Source organism: Choloepus didactylus, chromosome 6, assembly GCF_015220235.1.
Source record: "Choloepus didactylus isolate mChoDid1 chromosome 6, mChoDid1.pri, whole genome shotgun sequence".
Classification (NCBI taxonomy): domain Eukaryota; kingdom Metazoa; phylum Chordata; class Mammalia; order Pilosa; family Megalonychidae; genus Choloepus; species Choloepus didactylus.
The window spans coordinates 134,746,678-134,762,965 of NC_051312.1; positions in this window are offsets into that span (position 1 = coordinate 134,746,678).

A 16,288-nucleotide genomic window follows, 5' to 3' on the forward strand; every position below is an offset into this window, starting at 1 on the left:
CAGCTCAGCATCTCAGAATTTAGAGAACCATTACAGCTCATGAATAGATGTGACTGCTGTTAAGAGCTTACAATCTAGGAACCTTTGCCATAAGCCTTCCCCTGATAACCTTTGCTCTCAGATTTAATTCTCAGAGTTTGCACATTACAGTTGCACATTGGTGAGGTGTTATGATGTTTGTTTTTTCGATTCTGGCTTATTTCACTCAACATTCTGTCCTCAAGGTCCAATCACCTAGGTGCACACCTCACAACTTCATTTCTTCTCGCCCCACTCAGGATTCCATTGTATGTATACACCACAGTTCACCATTCCATTTATCAGTTAATGTACCCTTAGGCCACCTCCATCCATTGAGAATCATAAATATGGCTGCCAAAAACACCAGTGTGCAATGTCCTCTTACATCCCTGCTCTCAGTTCTTCCAAGTATAAACCCAATAAGGGGGTGCAGGACCATATGGCAACCCCATAGTTAGCTTCCTGTGGAACCACCATACTGCCCTCCAGCTGGGCTGTGCCATCTACTTCTCTACCAACAGGAATACGTACATTCCTCTCTCCACATTTTCTCCAGCACTTGTATCCGTCTTTATTTTTAAACAGTTTTATTCAAAAACCATACAATCCACCCTAAGTAAACAATGATTCCCAATATAATCACATAATTATGCATTCACCACCACAATCTATGTGAGGACATTTCCATCTCTTCCTCAAAGAAGGCAGAAAAGGAGAAAAAAAATGAAGAATAAAAATACAAAAGATAGAAGAAAAACAAAAATAAGATACAATGAAAAGTCCAGACAACATCACCTCCACCGAGAATCCCATATCACTCCCTTATATCCCCCTCTTACAGACATTTAGCTTTGGTATATTGCCTTTGTTACAATTAATGGAAGCATCTTACAATGTTACCGTTAACTATAGACTCTAGTTTGCATTGATTGTATTTTTTCCCCTATACCATCCAATTTTCAACTCTTTGCAATGTTGACATTCATTTGTTCTTCCTCACTTATAAACATTTCTTATATTTGTACATTTAATCACCATCATTGGCCACTTTAGGTTTCGCTAAGTTATACAATCCCAGTCTTTATCTTCTATCTTTGCATCTGGTGTCATACCTGCCCTTGGGCTTCCTCTTTCAACCATACTCACACTCATCTTTGTTCAGAGTATGTACAATATTGTGTTACCATCACACACTATTATGCTATCCGTTCCATTTCTGGATCTATACAGTCAATCCTGTTGAAAACCTTCTGTACTCCTTCAGCATCAAATGCCCCAATCTCTACCTCTTTCTATTTCCTGATAACTTGTGTTCTCAACTCTGAAATTTCACTCATCAATATTAGTCCATATTATGAGACCATACAGTATCCATCCTTTTGTTTCTGGCTAATTTCACTCAATATAATGTCTACTGTCTACTATTTTGTCTTTTATATGTCGTATCTTATTTTAATTTTTTCCCTCTCCCTCTTTCTTTTTACCATTACTGATAGTCTTCATTTCTACACTCTTCTCCAATCCTCTCTCTTCATCTTTTCCTATCTGTCTGTAGTGCTCTCATTAGTATTTCTTGTAGAGCAGGTCTCTTGTTCACAAACTCTCTCAATGTCTGTTTGTCTGAAAATATTTTAAACTCTCCCTCATTTTTGAAGGACAGTTTTGCCAGGTATAGAATTCTAGGCTGGCAGTTTTTCTCTTTCAGTATCTTAAATATATCATACCACTGCCTTCTCGCCTCCATGGTTTCCACTGAGAAATTCACACATAGTCTCATCAGGCTTCCTTGTTTGCTTTTTCTTACTGCTTTCAGAATTCTCTTTGTCTTTGACATGTGAAAATCTGATTATTAAGTGTCTTGGAATCAGTTTACTTGGATCTATTCTGTTTAGGGTATGCTGCGCTTCTTGGATCTGTAATTTTATGTCTTTCATAACAGATGGGAAATTTTCAGTGATTATTTCCATTATTCTTTCTGCCCTTTTTCCCTTCTCCTTTTGGGACACCCATGATACATATATTCATATGCTTCATGTTGTAATTCAGTTCCCTGAGACCCTGCTCATATTTTTCCATTCTTTTCCCTATCTGTTCTTTTGTGGGTAGAATTTCAGCTGTCCTGTCCTCCAGTTCATGAATCCTTTCTTCTGCTTCTTCAAATCTCCTGTTTGTGTTCTCCATTGTGTTTTTCATCTCTATGTTTTTTATCTCCATTGGGTTTTTCATCAGACTATTTTCTAGTTGTTCCTGGCTATTTACTAACTAAATAAATAGGGGATTAACTAAATTCCATACCTCTCTATGCTTCCATCTTGCCCTACCTCTCTGGTCAATTGAGTTTTGACAAGGGAGCCAAGTCCACTCAATGGGGAAAGAATAGTCTCTTCAACAAATGGAGCTGGGAAAACTGGATAGCCACATGCAAAAGAAGGAAAGTAGACCCCACTTCACACCATATAAGAAAATTAATTCAAAATGGATCAAAGACCTAAATATAAGTACTAAACCTATAAAACTCCCAAGAAAATGGGGTAACATCTTCAGGACCTTGTATTAAGCAATGGATTCTTAGACTTTACACTAAAAGCTTCAGCAACAAAAGAAAAAAATAGATAAATTGGACTTCATTAAAATTCAAAACTTTTGTGCATCCAAACATTATCAACATGTTATCAAGAAAGTGAAAAGACAACAAACAGAATGGGAGAAAATACTTGGAAGCCATGTATCTAATAAAGGTTTGCTATCCAGAACATATGAAGAACTTTTCCAACTTAACAATAAAAAGATAAACAACCAAGTTTAAAAAATGGCCAAAAACCTGCCCTGATCAAGATGGTGGAGTGAGATGCTTCAGGCCTCCATCCCCACCAAAGAAGCTTTGAACAGCCAGCAAGAACTGGCAGAGACACTTTTTGTAAAGCTCCAGAAAACAATTAGAGGACTGCAGTAACAGGGCAAGCACCAAATCAAGAAAAAGGCTGAAAAGTGGTAGGACAAAGTCCTTTGATGCACAAAAGTATTTAATTTTGAGGAGGTTCCATTTATCTATTTTTTCTTTCCGTTTTCACTTTGGATGTAAGCTCTAAGAAACCACTGCCTATCACTAGATCTTGAAGCTGTTGGTGAGGATGTGGAGGAATAGGAACACTTATTCACTGCTGATGGGAATGTAAAATGGTACAGCCGCTGTGGAAGATGGTTTGGCTGCTCCTCAAGAAGCTATGTATAGAACGGCCATATGATCCAGCAATCCCACTATTAGGTATATATACAGAAGGACTGAAAGTAGGGATGTGAACAACATTTGCACACCAATGTTCATATTGGCATTATTCACAATTGCCAAGAGATTCACCAACTGATGAATGGATAAACAAAAGTGGTACTACCATACAATGGAATATTATTCAGCTCTAAGAAGGAACTAAGTCCTGATGCATGTGATAACATGAATGAACCTGGAGGATATTATGTTGACTGAAATAAGTCACACACACAAGACAAATGTATTATCTCACTAATATGAACTAATTATAATAAGTGAACTCACGAGAGTTAAAAATCTAGAATTATTAGGTTACCAGAGGATAGAATGAGGTTAGAGAGTAGGAAGTGGATGGCTTAACGTGTGCAAGAATTTTTAACTAGTTTGATGTTTGGAATGGATGGGGAGGGCAATGGTAGCACATTATGGTGTGAGTAATTAACAGCACTGAGTTTTGCATGTGACTGTGGTTGAAAGGGGAAGGTTAGAGTCATGTATGTCACTAGACAGGAGGCTAGAGGATAAAACATGGAACTGTATAACCCCATGAACCCTGTGGTGGATGATGACTGTGACTGATAGTAAAATATAAAAATGTTCTTTCATGAACTAGAACAAATGTATGTCACTATTACAAGGAGTTAATAATAGAGTAATATATGTGGAAGAAATTGCACCTATTGCAAACCCTAGTACTAGAGTTGACAGTAATATTTTAATATTCTTTCATCAACAGTAACAAATATACCACACAATGCTAAGGGTCAATAATGGGGGTGGATGGAATTAGGGGTATGGGATTTTTTTTTTTTTAATATGAAAATGTTCTAAATTTATTGTGATGAATGTTACAACTATGTGATGATACCATGAGCACTGATTGTGTACTTTGGATGGATTATATGGTATGTGAATATATCTCAATAAAACTGCTTTAAAAGAAAAAGTTAACATATCCAATAACCCAAAAAATTTTAAAAAAAGGGGTAGGAGACGTGTCCTCTTTTCCCATAATGTCACCACCCCTTTTCAACTTGAACAAGTTAGGGTGGTCACTGCCTAAACATCCCTGAAGATCAGGAAAGTGATTTAAACTAGGAGACAGGGGGTAGCAACAGACAAAATAGGATTTAACAAAGGATTATGAATACTGAATCTCTATATATTTTATTTTTTCTTAGTTGCTAGGGTATTAGAACAGCTAGAATGAAAGACCCTGAAATGGTGGTGGAACTGTAACCCATAGCATTCTTTGAAATTTGCTGTATAGCTGCTTGTTAATTGTAATTTCAAAGTTATCACCTTTTTGTATATATGGTATATTTCAACAATAAGAAAATAACTGAGACAACCCTTTTTAGGTTCTAAAGAATTGGGGGTAGCTGGTGGGTGGATACCTGAAACTATCAAACTACAACCCAGAACCCATGAATCTCGAAGACAGTTGTATAAAAATGTAGCTTATGAGGGGTGACAAGGGATTGGGAAAGCCATAAGGACCACACTCCACTTTGTCTAGTTTATGGATGGATGAGTAGAAAAATAGGGGAAGGAAACAAACAGACAAAGGTACCCAGTGTTCTTTTTTACTTCAATTGCTCTTTTTCACTCTAATTATTATTCTTGTTATTCTTGTGTGTGTGCTAATGAAGGTGTCAGGGATTGATTTGGGTGATGAATGTACAACTATGTAATGGTACTGTGAACAATCGAAAGTACGATTTGTTTTGTATGACTGCGTGGTATATGAATATATCTCAATGAAATGAAGATTAAAAACAAACAAACAAACAAAAAAAAGACATAATGCTGAGCAAAATAAGCCAGGCACAAAAAGAGAGATATTGTATGTTACCACTAATGTGAATTCTGTGAAAAATGTACAATGTTTTATACTGTAGAATGTAGGGGACCTAGAGATACCAATTAGTGGAGGGGGAATGATAATCTAATAAGAACAGATAAACTATGGAGGGTAATCTCAATGTTATGGGAATGCTCAGGAATGATTATGGTTTGCAAACTTTCTTGGATATAGTAAGATCATGTTGGAAGCAATAGAGTTATTTTAGGTTTTTTTTTTCTCTTATTCCTTTGTTTTCTTAGGGGTTGTTAATTTTCTTGGGGTATGGTAGGAACATGTTGGAAGCCAAGGTAGTATTTTAGATTATTTGTTTTTCTTACTCCTCTGTTTGGACATGGTTTATTAATTTTCTTGGGGTATGGTAGGAACATATTGGAAGCAAAGTAGTTATTTTAGGTTATTTGTTTTCCTTAATCCATTGCTTTGTTTGAAATGTTGTGGGTTTTTTTGGTTGTTGTTTGCCTGTTTGTTTTTAATTTTTTGATAAACAAGTTAAAAAATTGAAAAAATCAGTAGAAAAATGGAGTAAAAACTAAATGACAGGGTGGGATGGGAGCATGGTTTGGGTATTCTCTTTTCACTTTTATTTTTTATTCTTATTCTGTTTTCTGATGTAAGGAAAATGTTCAGAAATAGATTGTGGTGATGAACGCATAACTATATGATCATACTGTGAACAGTTGATTGTATACCATGGATGACTGTATGGTTTGTGAATATATTTCAATAAAACTGAATTTAAAAAAAAAAAAAAAAAAAGAAAATAACTGAAACTATGGCACTGTAACTCATAACATTTTTGGAAATTTCCTATATAACTACATATTATACCATACTTTGGAAGTTTTTACCTTTTTGCATATATGTTATATTTCACAATAAGGAAATAACTGAAACTGTGGAACTTAACCCATAACATTCTTTGAAATTTGCTCTCGACTTGTCAAATTGCACTTGGAAAGTTATCACATCTATGTATATATTTTATATTCCACAATAAAAAACATGATTAAAAAAAAAGTGGTAGGATTTTGTGGTGCCCTGGCTGGCCCCACCCCCTACCAGCTCAGTACAGAGCCCCGTTTCGAGTTCCAGAGGGAGCAAAGCGGTCCTCATGCACAAGTTGGGAGCACATAATGTCTGGCCCATATCTGTCTGGTGGGGACCTGAGGGACTCGCTGTCCCTGAACTCACCCTGCATGTGGAAGGCAGCTCGCTGAGCTCTCCTACAGAATGCTGAATGGGAAAGCCGTCAAGTCGTGCTACCTGGGACGAGGGATTGCTGGCTATGGGACATACAGTGCAGTGCTCGAGACCATGAAGAAACTGTTTCCTAAGGAAGAGGGGACACTTGTATCCCTGTAAATGGCGGAATTCTTAGAACCAAATGTGCCTGCAGAAAGGGTCAGGGAGGCTCCTATAGTTTGGGCTGGAGTTATTCTCTAAACTTATTTTGTGGATAAGCTCTGAAGGAGGGCACTTACACAGGTCAATCTGCAAAGACTGGGAAAAGTGTTTTCGTTTTTTCCTTCTTCTTTTTTTTTTTTTCCCCCTGTTAGCTCCTGGCATTCAAGAATAGCTCTCATAACACTAGCTGGATACAAGCTTAAGGGACAGGTACCTCAGAATCTAAATTCCAGGAACTGAAATATCAAAATATCCAAGTTCAGCAAAAGAATACAAAACCATAAAGAAACAGGAAGCAATGTCCCAGGCAAAGGATAGTAAAGCATTAGAAACTACTGCTGAGGAGGAGCAGACCTGGGACATATCAGCCAAAGACTTTTAAAAATAGTCCTAATATACTCAGAGAGCTAAAGGAAAACACAAAGAACTAAAGGAAATCAGGAAAACCAAGACTGAATACAAAAAGAATAATAAAGAGATAGAAATTATGAAAAGGAACTGAAGACCACAATAAAATAATTAAAAATTCCTTAGAGGGGTTCAACAGCAGATTGGAGCTGGCAGAAGAAAGAATCAGAGAACTTGAAGATAAGACCATTGAAATCATTTAGTCTGTGGAACAGAATGAAGAAAGTGAACAGAGCCTGAGGAACCTGTGGCACACCACCAAGTGTATCAATATACTCCTTATGGGGGTCCCACAAGGAGAAGACAGACAGAAGGGGCTGTGCTGGTTTGAATCTGTGATGTACCCCACAAAAGCCATGTTCTTTTAATCCAATCTTGTGGGGACAGACCTACTGTGGGTGGGACCTTTTGAATAGGCTGTTTCAATAGAGACGTGAACCCCACCCATCAGGGTGGGTCTTAATTAGGTTACTGGCATCCTCTATCAGAGGATAAAAGGCAGAGATATTTGAAGAAAGCTTAGAGAGAAAATAACCAGAGACATTTGGGAGACAGTCATTGAAACCAGAACCAGGAGAGAAGCTAAGAGATGAAATCCAGAGTTTGCTCCAGAGAAGCTAAGAGAGGACACCCAGATGCTTAGACAGAAACACCCTGGGAGAAACAAGCAGAAGGACCTAGAGAAGCTAAGACAGAAGCCCAGAGACATTTTGGAGAAAGCCATTTTGAAACCAGAGCCCAGGAGAGAAGAGCCAGCAGACGCTGCCATGTGCCTTCCCATCTGACAGAGGAACCCCAGATACCATTGGCTTTTCTTTAGTATCCTCTTGTTGATGCCTTAGTTTGGATACTCTTATGGCCCTAGAACTGTAAATTTGTAACCTAATAAACCCTCTTTATAAAAGCCAATCCATTTCTGGTATTTTGCATTCCAGTAGCTTTAGCAAACTGGAACAGAGGCAAAGAGAATATTCAAAGAAATAATGACTGAAAACTTCCCAAATTCAAAAGAACACATTAATATACATATCCAAGGTGACCAACAAACTCCAAAAAGGCATAATAAATCCAAATAGACTCATGCATATTGTAATCAAACTGTCAAATGTCAAAGATAAAGAGAGAATTCTGAAAGCTGCAAGAGAGAAGCAGCATGTCATGTACAAGGGAGCCTAAATAAGATTAAGTGCAACTTTCTCAAAAGAAACCATGGAGGCAAGAAGGCAGCGGGAATGATGGATGTATTTAAAGTGCTGAAAGCAAAAAACAAAAACAAAAACAAAAAACAATGCCAACCAAGTATTCTATATCTGACAAACTGTCTTTCAAAAATGAGGGAGAGATTAAGATATTCTCAGATAAACAAAAGCTGAGGGAGTTCATCACCACTGGACCAGCCCTACAGGGCATGCTAAAGACTTTTGCAGGTTGAAAGGAAAGGAGAATAAACAATAGATGAAGCCACATGAAGAAATAAAGATTTCCAGTGAGGGTAATGACCTGTTTAAATATAAACATCAGTACTACTGTATTTTTGGTTTTTAACTCCATTTTTTTTTTTTACCTCCTACAGGATCTAAAAGGCAATGCATAAAATGTAATGATAACTAAATGGCTTTGGACTCATAATGGTAAACATGGAACATAGTTTGTGTATACTTTTGAAGTTAAGTTGGTATCAAACTAAATGAGATTAGTATAGATTTTGGATGTCAAATTTAAGCCACATGCTAACTACAAAGAAAATACCAGAGAATATGCAAGGTCCTAGAGACAGAAATTAGAGTACAGGTTGCCATGGACGAGGGATAAAGGGAATGGGGAGTTAATGCATAATGGGTGCAGGGTTTGTGTTTGGGGAGATGGGAAAGTCTTAGTAAAGGAAGGAGGTGAAGGTACCACAATACTGTGAATGTGATTAATCCCACTGAATGTTATGTTTGGGAGTGATTCAGATGGGAAATTATATGTTGTATATTTGTTTCTACAATTAAAAAGAGAAAGGAAAAGCAACAAAAGAGACAATAGCAATTAAATGCAATACATGATCCCAGATGGTAGGAGAAAAACCTTAATGGGACATATGGGAAAAACTGGAATATCTACTTTATATCAACATGAAATTTTGGACTTGTTAACTGCACTTAAAGTGGATATTCAAATAAGTGAATATCCTTGTTCTTAGGAAATGTACATGAAAGTGTTAAGTGTTCAAAAAACATGATGTATACACCTACACTCAAGTGTTCAGAAACAGATTCATAAATACATAACACAGACAGACAGACAGAAGATAGAAGGATAAAGCAAATGTATCAAAATGTTAAAATTAGTAGATCTGGTAATTCTGAGAGGGTAGGAGTATGTTAAGAATTCTTTGGTGTTTGCATTGTTATCAAAATGGCCCTTTAAGTTTTGAAAATATTTCAAAATAAAACTTTTTTTACATGAGTAAGGGCTTAAATAGACATTTTCTCCAAAGAAACAAAACAGTAAAGAACAATGAAAAGATGTTTTAGCATCACTAGCCATTAGGGAAAAGCAAATCAAAACCACAATGAGATACTACTCATACCCAGCCAAAATGGCTATTGTAAGAAGAAAGAAAGAACTAGAGAGAGAGAGAGAGAGAGAGAAAGAGAACGAAAGAAAGAGAAAGAAAGAGAGGAAGGAAGGAATGAAGGAAGGAAGGAAGAAAATAACAAGTGCTGGATAGGATATAGAGAAATAAGAACCCTCATGCATTGGAGGTAGGAGTGTTTAAAAATGGTTTGTAGTCGCTGTGGAAAAGAGTTTGGTGATTCCTCAGAAAGTATAAATTACCATATGACCTGGTGTTCTGGTTTGCTAATGCTGCCAGAATGCAAAATACCAGAAATGGATTGGCTTTTATAAAAGGGGGTTTATTTGATTACACAGTTACAGTCTTAAGGCCATAAAGTGTCTGAGGTAATGCATCAACCATTGGGTACCTTCACTGGAGGATGGCCAACGGCATGCGAAAAACCTCTGTTAGCTATGAAGGCACATGGCTGGCGTCTGCTCCAAGTTCTGGTTTCAAAAGGGCTTTCTCCCAGGACGTTCCTCTCTAGGCCACAGCTCCTCTTCAAAATGTCACTCTCAGTTCTCTTGGGGTGTTTGTCCTCTCTTAGCTTCTCTGGAGCAAAAGTCTGCTTTCAACAGCCATCTTCAAACTATCTCTCATCTGCAGCTCCTCTCTCAGCTCCTGTGCATTCTTCAAAGTGTCCCTCTTGGCTGTAACAAGCTTGCTCCTTCTGTCTGAGCTTATATAGTGCTCTAGGAAACTAATCAAGGCCCATGCTGAATGGGCAGGGCCACACCTACATGGAAATTATCTAATCAGAGTTATCACATACAGTTGGGTGGGTCACATCTCCACGGAAACACTCAAAGGATTCCAATCTAATCAACACTAACAGGTCTGCCCCCACAGGAATGCATCAAAGAATGTGGCTTTTCGGGGGACATAATACATACAAACTGGCACACTGCACAGCTGGCAATCCCATTTCTTCGTATATACCCAAAAGAAATGAAAGCAGGGATTCGAACAGATATTTGTACACCTATGTTCATAGTAGTATTATTCTCAACAGCCAACAGGTAGAAGCAACCAAGCGTCCATCAACAGATGAATGGTTAAACAAAATGTAGCATATACATATAATATATATATATATTTCAGCCATAAAAAGGAATGAAGTTTTAATACATGCTACAATATGGATGAACCTTGAAGATACCATGTTGAGCAAGATAAACCAGACACAAAGTCAAATATAGTATGATCTCAGTTACAGGAAATAATTAGAATATGCAAATTCTTAAGATCAGAAATTAGAACACAGGGGTGGAGGTGGGGAATGCGGAGTTAATGTTTCACTGGTACAGAGTTTCTGTTTGGGGTGATGGTAAAGTTTTGGTAAAGGACAGTGCTCGTGGTAGCACAATATTGTGAAAGTAATTACCACCAGTGAATAGTATTCCTGAAAGTGGTTAAATGGGAAGTTTTATGTTGTATACTTTTTACCACAATAAAAATTTAAAGAAACAATAGTATTTAACTACAAAAAAAAAAGGAACCTGCCTCAGGCAAGGCACTTTGTCTTAAAGCCTTAGCATCCTGACTGGAATAAAGAGTTAATGATGCCTCTTTCATAGTAACAGAGCAGAAAACTTAAGAGGAAGTAGTAGAATGTCTGAACATGGTGGAAACTAAATAAATGGTAACTATTTTAATATTATTCATTGTGTTCATTCTGACATCTAGTTAGGAGCCTGTTCTCTGTTCCAGGAGGCTGGTGGACTACTAATGGCCTTGATTTTCTTTTAGCAGGCATCAACTCTAACTGGCAGGCTGGACCCTACTGTCGCTTAGTAACACTTATTTTTAATTCAGTTTTATTGAGATACATTCACATACCATATAATCATCCATGGTGTACAATCAACTGTTCACAGCACCATCATATGGTTGTGCATTCATCACCCCATTCTATTTTTGAACATTTTCCTTATACCAGAAAGAATCAGAATAATAAAAAATAAAAAAAAAAAGAATACCCAAATCATCCCCCCTTCCCACCCTATTTTTCATTTAGTTTTTGTCTCCATTTATCTACTCATCCATCCATACACTGGATAAAGGGAGTGTGATCCACAGGGTTTTCACAATCACACTTTCACCCCTTGTAATCTACATTGTTATACAATCGTCTTCAAGAGTCAAGGTTACTGGGTTGGAGTTTGGTAGTTTCAGGTATTTACTTCTAGCTATTCCAATACATTAAAACCTAAAAAGGGTTATCTATATAGTGTGTAAGAGTGTCCACCAGAGTGACCTCTCAACTCCATTTGAAATCTTTCAGCCACTGAAGCTTTATTTCATTTCATTTTACATCCCCCTTTTGGTCAAGAAGATGTTCTCAATCCCACATGCAGGGTCCAGATTCATCCCTGGGAGTCATATCCTAAGTTGCCAGGGAGATTTATACCCCTGGGAGTCAGGTCCCACGTAGGGAGGAGGGCAGTGAGATCACCTGCCAATGTGGCTTAGAGAGAGAGGGCCACATCTGAGCAACAAAGAAGCATGCAGGGGGAGACTCAGGCACAACTATAAGCAGGTTTAGCCTCCCGTTTGCAGTAACAAGCTTCATAGAGGCAAGCCCCAAGACAGAGGGCACAGCATGGCAAGCTGTCAGTCCCCATGTTTGTGTGAGAACATCAGTAACAATCCAGGTGAGGAAGTCCAACACCTCTGCATCCTCCCCCAGCTCCTCAGGGGGACCCCGAACATATATTTTTATTCTCCGCCTAAATTACTTTGGGATGTGTGCTCAGCAACACTTTCATTTTCTGTCTTTGACTCCCAGCACTGTTCCCTCTCAGCAGAAAACCTTTTCTCCTTTCCTAAGCTGTCTTTAATTTTATTTTTTAGAGTGGTTGTAGGTTTACAAAAAAAAAATCACCTAGATAGTACAGAGTTCCCATATGCTCCCCCCCATGCACACAGTTCTCCCTATTTACATTTTATACTAGTGTGGTTACAATTTGTTACATTTGTTACATTTGTTACAATTGATGAACTAATATTATTATAGCTATATTATTAACTAAACCCCATAGTTTACATTAGGTTTACTCTTGGTATTGTACTCTTCTATGTATTTTTAAAAACTTCTAATTGTGATAACATATAGAAGCCATGGGGAAGCCAGGGGTTAGGGGGGAGGGGTTTGCCAGAAGCTGGAAGTCAATGGAACCCAGAAAAGAAAGAAGACATATTGCCATGTGCCAGAAAAGTCAAGGACCAAGGATCACCAGCAGCCAGCCCCAGAATGCCACTGTCTTCAGAGAGAAAGCATTGCCTTGCTGACAAGGCAATGGACTTCTCCTTGCCTCAAAACTGCAAGTCAATAAATTTCTGCTGCTTAAACAACCCCATTGTGTAGTATGTGTTTTAGCAGTCGGGGAACTAAAACACTGGGTTTTGAAGATTTTAACTTAATTTAACCAACATGCATAGAAGACCTCCATATGCTAGTTCTAAGGAGTCAGACATGAACAAAACACAGTCCTTGTACTTGAGCAGCTTTTCAACCATTGAGTTTTCAACAGGCTATTAAACAAAAAATGAGATCAGGATGAGCAAATTAATTCTGCAGACACAATTTTGGAAGGCTTCACAAAAAGGGTGACATTTCATTCATTCAATAAATATTGATTAGGGCTTACCATGTGACAAAGTCACCAGCCTCATGGAAAATAAATTTCAGTTCATATTTCCGAGTCTTATATAATAGAAAGAATTTACTGGGCTGGCAAGAAATAAATTCCAGGAACATCTGAAGCAGGGACAAGGGCTTCAGATGCTGAAGTGCATAGGAGCAACAGGACACCTGGAATAATGCCTGGGAGGGTGGTGAATCAAGAAACGGGGAAAGGAGTGGTGGGAGACAGGCTAAAAGAGAAGCTGGGAACCATACTGTAAAAGGTTTTCAATGGCATGCTGGGGAAGTTTAGGTTTTTCCTGAAGGCCATTGTGCCAGTTTGGATGTATTATGTTCCCCAAAATGCCTTGTTCTTTGATGCTCAAGGTGAAGAATCACTGGTCTTAGGTCCTCTTTGTTTCACTTTAGCCACTGGATCCCAGGAATGTTTCCACCACGTTCCCAAGGCAGACATATTAGTGTTGATTAGATTGGAATTCTTTGATTGAGTGTTTCCACGGAGATGTGACTCAATCAACTGTGGGTGAAAATTTGATTGGATAATTTTCATGGAGGTGTTACCCCGCCATTCAGGGTGGGTGTTACTGGATCACTAGAGTTGTACAGAGGAACTCACAGACAGAAGGCACTCAGAGCAGCTAAGAGTGATATTTTGGAGAGCAAACTGAGAGTGACATTTTGAAGAGGAGCCTCAGCTAAGAGAGGACAAAACACTCCAAGAGCAACATTTTGGAGAATGCCATTTGAAACACAACCTGGGAGCAAAGAAGAAGATGCAAGCCACGTGCCTTTCCAGACAACAGAGGTGTTCCAGACACCATTGGCCATCCTTCAGTGAAGGTTCTCTGTTGTTGATGCCTTTTCTTGGACACTTTATGGCCTTAAGACTGTAACTTTGTAACCAAATAAACCCCCTCTATAAAAGCCGATCCATTTCTGGTGTTTTGTGAAAAGGCAGCATTAGCAAACTGGAACAGCCATTGAGAAGCATGAAATTAACCAGGAAAATCATTTTAGAGATGTAAGTCCAGAGAATAAATGGGGCTAAAATAGACCAGACACTTGGAAACCAGTTAGAAAGATTTTACATAAATCCAAGCCAGAGAGGGAGGCAATTAAAATAAGGTATGCTCAATGAGTATGAAAAAGTGAAGGACAGACTTTAAACATCTCAGAAGTCCAATGGACAAGATAACTTATTCAGGGTGGATGTGGGGATGGAGTAATAGAGAGTGCCAAGGATAACACCCCCCAAACCTGTCGACTTTAGCTTGGGAGGATGAAAGTAGGGGACATCCTGAAGAGGAAGATGTTGAGTTCCACTTCACACAAGCTGAGTTTGGATGGCTGCTGAATACTTGGTGGTGGAGAGCTTATAGAGAAACAGTTTCAAAAGCAAAATTTCAGAGAGCTAAGAAGTTAATAGAAGTTGAAGCAGATGGTGTAGACTACTCCGGGAAGCCTTGGAACAAATAAGGGAAACAGAGGGCTGGGTTGATCCAGGGTTGGGGTTTGATAAAGTGAGGTTGTCTTGGAAGGTCAAGTGAAGGAAGAGGTTGCCTTGGGAATGTGGTGGAAACATTCAAGTGGGTAAAGTGAAACAAAGAGGACCTAAGACCAGTGATTCTCCAACTTGAGTGAGCTTCAGAAGCACCTGGAGGGATCATTAAAACAAATTGTTGGGTACCCAGTTTCTGATTCAGTACATCTGGGGAGGGGGCCAAGAATTTACATTTTTAACAAGTTTCCGGATGCTCACACTGCTGGCCTGGGGACCATACTTTGAAAACTGAAGGCCAAGAACAAAGCATCGAGCAGCAGGCAGATGTGAAATACCTATATTGTGAGTGAATGGATAAGGAGCATCTTCAGGAAGTGAGATCCCTCTGAAGTTAAACACCACATTGAAAGCAAGGACAAAAGGGAGGATGGAAGATAGTGGTCAGAGTAAAACTTCAGAGTTCGGATTCAGAGACGAAGCAATTTTGGGCGGACAAGATTCAGGATTGATTCTGCTGGGGGGATGATGGAAGGTTAAGGAACTGGGTGTTGCATAAGTCATCAAAATGGATCAGTCTGGCAGAGGCTAGAGCCTAGGGGGCACCTCCAACAGGAAGTCAAGATCTGGTCACTTTTTGGGCCTGGATTATGTAGAATTGACTGTGTGTGGATCCAGCTACCTTGTAGTACATCCACCAGAACTGGCAGCAAAATCAAAGGGAACTTTCTGATTTTAGTTCTGTCTGCTCATCCTGTAAGAAAAGGCCGGGCTGGGTCCCCCACCCCTACCCTGCTTCCTGGGGTGTCTTTAGGGTGGAGACGATCACAGCCAGTGAGGAAGCAATTCCCTTTAGGTTTCAAGGCTTAGGAGAGCAGGAAAGACAGGGAGTCTGCTCATTCTGGGAGAAGTGACTTGCAAAGAATTAATAAAAATTCCACTGTATTAGCACTTTTACAGTTTTAAAAATATGTCTGCTAACCTTCAGCAATGATTCTGCACCGCTTACAGTGTCTCCTTCGCAGTTTTACATGAGCAAACCTCAAAGCAGCCATGTGGGAGCATAACTGTGATTAGGTATTAGGGTATGGTCACCTCTAGCACATGTCCCCTACAGCCTCCTGGTACTGACTCCCTACTTAACACCTATGCAACCTTCCACAAAGTTACTTCACCCCCCCATGCCTCAGTTTCCCCAATTGTAAAATAATATTACAACACATAGGGTTATTGTGCAGATAAGTGAGATAATTAATATAATTAATTATTAATAATTAATGTAAAGCTCTGGACTCACAGTAACTCTATAAATACTAGTCATTTGGTAAGTTCTCCAATACAGGTCCTTGTCAACGCCCAGAGACGTTTGTGGGCTGTGGTCCTGCAGTTTTCACCTACCTCCTTTGCGTGTGCACTTTTCCGCGCATCTGCACAATAGTGCTGACCACTTTGACTGGCGAGACAGCATTTGGGGATATTGGTGACTGTGCGGAGTTTGAACATAGAGAGGGAGCCCAGAGGAGGACCCGTGCAGCCGCAGAAAGGTTCGCAGTGACGCCTGTTGGCCACTG